This window comes from Stegastes partitus, unplaced genomic scaffold (assembly GCF_000690725.1).
Source record: "Stegastes partitus isolate 25-593 unplaced genomic scaffold, Stegastes_partitus-1.0.2 Scaffold806, whole genome shotgun sequence".
Taxonomy (NCBI): Eukaryota; Metazoa; Chordata; class Actinopteri; family Pomacentridae; genus Stegastes; species Stegastes partitus.
In genome coordinates, this window is record NW_007578537.1 from 257105 (window position 1) to 262962 (window position 5858).

The window sequence follows — 5858 nt, forward strand, 5'->3', positions numbered from 1 at the left end:
AATAACTTGTTCCAAACAGTTCATCGGTTAGAGATGTGAACTTATGATGCGGTGAATGTTGGTGCTGACCTGAAGGTCTCCAAATCGGCCTTCTGATGCGACCACATGAAGGTTTAACTTGAACACCATCAGATAAAGGTTGCAGTCGGGTTGATATCGATCTTCTCATCTCGGTTGCCCAGAATGTTTAGCGTCACCTTTAAGAGCTGGAGTAGATTCCCACCTAATTGCAGCGTTGCTCTGAGGGACTTTCTCTTCAGGCAGGTGGTTCCTCTGAGGAAGCGTTTGTCACGAAGAACCCGTGAGTAAAATGGGTCAGCCATAAAACATCAGCTGAAACTATTGCTAACGTGCTGCGTCAGAAAGCTGCAGCAGCCTCCTCCAGCAGCAATAAAACATAAGAAGGCCTGATGCAGCCGTAGCCAGGAGGCAGCCGGCCTCGCTCGTCGCTCAGGCTCAGCGTTCAGCCACAACAGGCCATTCATAATTAACCCTGCACTGTCAAGTCAAAGCAGCAGTCACAACATGTCCTCACATGTCACTCTAACCTCTTTCCTCGCATCGTTTTCTCCGTTGTCAGCTCATCGCCCACATCTGAGGGAAAAGCTTTGATCTGCTGTGTTTCCTTCACAGCGACTCTCTCAAAGGCTTTGGACAGCAGACGACACGCAGGACGAGGGAGGAAATGTGTTCCTCATTGCTGCTGGTCCAGGCTCATTTTTGAGATTTATTCCTCGTTAGCAACATCTGTTGTTCTCAGCAAATAACCACGTTTCTGATTCCCCTCCTCTTTGTCGGTATGCCTCGCTCACCTCTCTAAATCTTAATAAATCTTTGTATGAGCAGAGATTTAATTAATTCCGGAGATGGGGAAATGGGCAATTAAAACGTGTGAATGAAAGCAGAGAAGAAGGAGGAGGTTCAGGGAGCACGATTGACTGAGTCAACGGGTCAGAGAGGCTAAGTCAGAGAGAAAGAAGGAACAAGGAAAAGAGCAAGAGACACTGATTAAAAAGTGAAAGAGGGAGATTGATTTGCCTGTCTTTCACTAGAAACTGAAATAAGAACCAATCAAATGTGTGTGGAGGAAGCCAAAGTGGGAGAATTGTGAGAGCAAAGGAGTTAAATCAGAGATGGCAGCAGCAGAGAGACGGAATAAGACTCGACGATTGATTCGCCTCAAACTGAACGCTGCAGAGTGGAAAATAGAGGAGAGAACAAAGGAATCACAAGGACGTAATTAAAAGCAGGAATTCACTGATCACGTTGTTTTTGCCTCCAATCTGATCAGAGTCATTTAATATTTAGCATCTGCAGAAACAGAGTCCCAAACTGATACCAATTCCCTCCATAACACAAACTTCAAGCACATTTAAATTTATTAAAAACAATTCAGTGTTTCTGCTTAATGAGGGAATATCTCTGCCTCCAGTCTGCTCCTTAATGTTCTGTATGTGGTAAAGCTCCAGTAGAACCCTGTCTAGATGTAGAGTCAGAGGGTAGATGTAGAGTCAGAGGGTAGATGTAGAGTCAGAGGGTAGATGTAGAGTCAGAGGGTAGATGTAGAGTCAGAGGGTAGATTTAAGGTTAGAGGGTAGATGTATAGAAAATATACAAAATGTTCAGTATGAAGCCCACAAATGCTACAAATAAATTTGCAGAAAATACACACAAAAAAAAAGAAATGCTAAAATGTGCACGAAGTACTGCATAAAACCAACATGTGGTCACGGTCATGATTTCATGATTTCAGAAGACCAACATGGCAGCGCCACAGAATAATCCGTGACGTCTGGTTGCTTTGTCCGTCTTTGCAGTCTTTGGTTCTGCTGGTTTGTTTAGCATTAACATTAGCGCTAAAGGTGTGAGCATGCTTTATTGTAACACCCTAAACTATGGACAGCGAGCAGCGTAGCCGTCACAGCTACATGCATGCTAGCTGACGGTAGAACTCTGCCTCTCAGAGCCGCCGTGTCGACTGCAGATTTAAAAACAGAACCAAACTCCAGGTTCTGTCAGCAGCCGTCAGCTCAGCGAGGGTGTGGAATCCGGGTTAGAGTTCAAAGGGCTGCTCTGATCTTTGGCAGGGAAGTTAAAACATTAACATTCACCCCGCGCTGACAGGTTTCACCCTCAAAGGCAGCAGCAGCAGCAGCAGCTTCATGCAGTATGCAGAGGGATGAGCAGCAGAAAGCCGCCGACGTGTTGCAGGGTGACGACACACTGCAGCTGCATGTGCAGGCGCATGATGGAGGCTAGAAAACGGCGTAGACGCTGCCTCCTCTGCTCCATCAGTGGGATTACTGGAGTCCATTAATCATTCCATATGAGTGTGGCTTGCATGGGTAATTGTAAATTAAGTGGATTACTGTGCAGTGTAGAGCCTGAGGGAATTAGAGAATCTCTGAATGGATGCAAAATCCTCTCGTACTGTAGCCCGCAGGTCCCTCAGCAGCATCAGCACTTTCTGAAGCAATGATAGCAGCATGAGCTCCTTTGAATGATACCGATTTAATATCAGCGCGGTAGATTTAATGATACTGACACTCATTATGTTTCAGCTCCCTGAAGAGGCGCCGATGCTTCGAATGATTGGCACATTCAGCCGCAAGTGTGCTTAAGAAAAGACGTTTCATGGGACACGCTGGAGCTCCACCAGGAGGAATCCTTTCATTCTGTTCAGCCAAGACAGAGGTTTCATCTCTAATCACAAAGTTGGAAAGTAAGAGAGGGCAAAGGATATGTAAAGTTGTTCTTTCAGGGCTTTGCGTAAGATGAAACTACAAGATGCTTCTTCTTCTCCTGCTGGCTTCACTGGCCTTATACCATCCAAATCCCCCAAATCAAAATCCACCTCGAATGAATTGCGGCGGAATACAAATGAGGACGCAGTGGCAGGGATTTCTGTTTTAATGAGGACAAAAACCTATCACCACATCTAACCTGAAACGCTTCATTTGCTGCTGCCTGCCAGCCGGAGCTTCCCAGAAGAGTTGTGGGGTTAAAGCTGTGGAGTTTGAGCGCCGTTCGCTCGGGGCCCTGCCAACAAACGCTGGCCTCCCTCCCACACCCCCAACATTTAAACCAGCTCAGTTCGCCCAAAGCAATCTCTGCTCAGGAGTCGAAAGGTCACCTTAAATAAATAAAGAACGGGGAGATCACTAGGCATCCCACACACGCACTGAGCAGCGCTTTGAACGGATAGCCAAGGCTACAGCATTTAGCATTCAGTCGCCTGAAGCGGTGCACAAGGCTGCAGACTGAGAACACAGAGTCCAAGTCCACATCCACTCCCACTCGCTGCCACAGCAGCAGCCGTCGCTCTGCTCTCTCAGCTCCACTTCTGGCCCATTTGTCGCCGAGCCGAGAGCCGATACCGGCGTGGATTAATGTGGAGCCTCGGGTCAGACAGACGCTGCTCTGAGCTGCACCTCACCACAATATGCTGACATTTCCACCCGCTGTGAAAGTGAAGCAGGTCCTGGTTTATTTACTGCATATGTTAACCATCTGATAACATGTTGGCTCCGTGTCTGGATCAGCGCTTTCAGTTAAAGTTGCGACATCAGTCGTACCGGGACGGACTGACTAATGTTTCACATTCAAGTCTGAACTGCACCTGTTGGCACCAGAGCCAGGTGTGCAGGAGCAACAGGCCCACGGTGGCACAGGGCTTGAATGCCAAACAAGACTTTTCTTTTTCACTTTCCTCCTTGATTACAGACTGAAATGTCCTTCAGAGCAAAACCAGATGCACAGTGTCATCGAGGTTTCTGTCCACCATCGATAGCAGACGTTGAGTTTTCTGCCTCCAGCTGTTTGCAGGAGTTTTTCCTCTGAGTGTGATGAAGACGTTCAGCATCAGACGGCAGCAGGTTACAAAGAGGAAGACACAGTGAACAGCAGCACGATGCGTTTCATAGTGTAGTGATCAGTGTAGACTCTCCCCAACATGGAGACGTGATCTCAGTGTTTAACCTCATCTGACTGATAACGAGCCCATCTGATGTTCATTACTGCTTGTTTTGTAATTAATGTCAGTCATTGATTCGTCCTTCTTGTTCATCGAACAAACAGTTGTTCTGTGTTTCCAACACAATCTCCACAAAACAACCTTCCTGTGCCACAAACCTCCAGTCCAGGTCGTAAAGTCCACTTAGAGAAAAGAGTCCATAAGAAGAGCGTGTAGGGAGGCCTGAGGCGTGGACCACAGGTCCGGTTCTACCGTGAAGAAAGAACCACCATCAGTGTCTGAATTGGGTTTCACTGTCTGGTTCTGTGGAGTGAAAACATCACACTGAGAATCCTGCTTAAGTTTAGGCTAAGAAACCTTCTGGTTGTGGTTGGAGGCGTGGTTCAGGCTAAAGCTCGACTCTTCAACTACTTAAAGTGTCTCCTCTGGTTTCTGGTTACCATGGCGACAAGTCCCATCTGATGTATGATTGGTTGGCTGAAAAGAAACGACAGATAAATGGGAAAGAAGACATTGATTAGACACATAAGAAGATCCTCCAAACCAGCAGGCAGCGGCCAGAATCCACATCATGGAGCTTCTGTATTCTGCATATGATTGAATTCAACAACCAGACAGGAAGTTGTTTGTTTGCTGACTGAAGGTAATAAAGTCGTTTTACTCTTTAGTTTTCTAGAAGCTCGGGGAAAAAGCAGCACAAGTGAGGAGACGAAGGCCTGGAGCCCAAAAGCTTGATGTCGTGGCTCCAGACGGGCCGGAGGAGCAGCTCTGTGAAGCTCTGAACACACTGGACTGGATCAGTGACTCAGGAGCTGCACACCGTCCAGGTGCATGAACCTGAAACACAGCCGCCTCCTGAGATACAGCCTTCTGGGGCACGAGCACCACCTTCACGTGCACGCTCCTGGCCTTTGTGGCTGCAGCCTGTTACATCATCCGCAGAGGAGTTTATCAGCACCGATCAGCTGCAGCCCCAAGACTCTCAAAGGCTGTTTTGTCTTCCTCTGCCTGAAACTCCCTGAACCCACAGTTACCTTCCAGCGGAGAGGATTTGTTTACCGCCGGCTGAATTTGCAAGTCTTTATCACAGCAGCGAGGGAAGTGTTTTACACCGACTTTATCAGGAGACTCTCAGCCGCTAATCCAGGCTGCTGCTGCTTGACCAACTTCTTCTGTTGTGTTTACTCAGTCGGAGCTGAAAGAGGCAGAAATTATGACGTGGTTCGATAAGACCGATGCTGGTGATGATCTTATCATTTAATTCAGGTGGTGGATGAGTGTCCAGGTCAACACAGGAACACTTGATCCATGCAGCAAACACACTCCATACAGAGATTATCTCATGATGTCTCAATAAAAACCGTCTGTTTTAGTTTTCTGGTCCCTGAATCTGACGTATTTACATGTACCAGATAAAAGAGTCAACACAGTGAGAATAAACCAAAAGAAGTGACTCAGACTTTAGAGGAGCTTTAGTTCAAACAGCAACATGCAAAATGTCAAAACTCATGTTTGTGTTGCACCAAACGTTGTTTCTGTGTTCTAACCGCAGCTCACTGGTTCTGTTCCCAACACTTCACTCAAAGCAGTACTGCAGAATCAACGTGCTGTGATTTAGATCAAACTTTTAGGTTCATAAACATCTTCAGCTGTAAGCATGATGCTGGTGGTGGCCGTCATAAGGCTGCTTCAGCTTCCAGTCAGATCTCTGCATCAGCTGCTTTCAACTCCATTCTAGCTGCAGCACCTTCATGAATGAGTCCTGATGTCCTGGTGCTGTCCAGCTGGAGCTGAGGACTTGGAGCTACTAAACCCTCCTGGACACTTTCACACAGTTCAGACTGTGTGTTAGAAGCTGCAGGATGAACTAATGTGATCCAGAGGA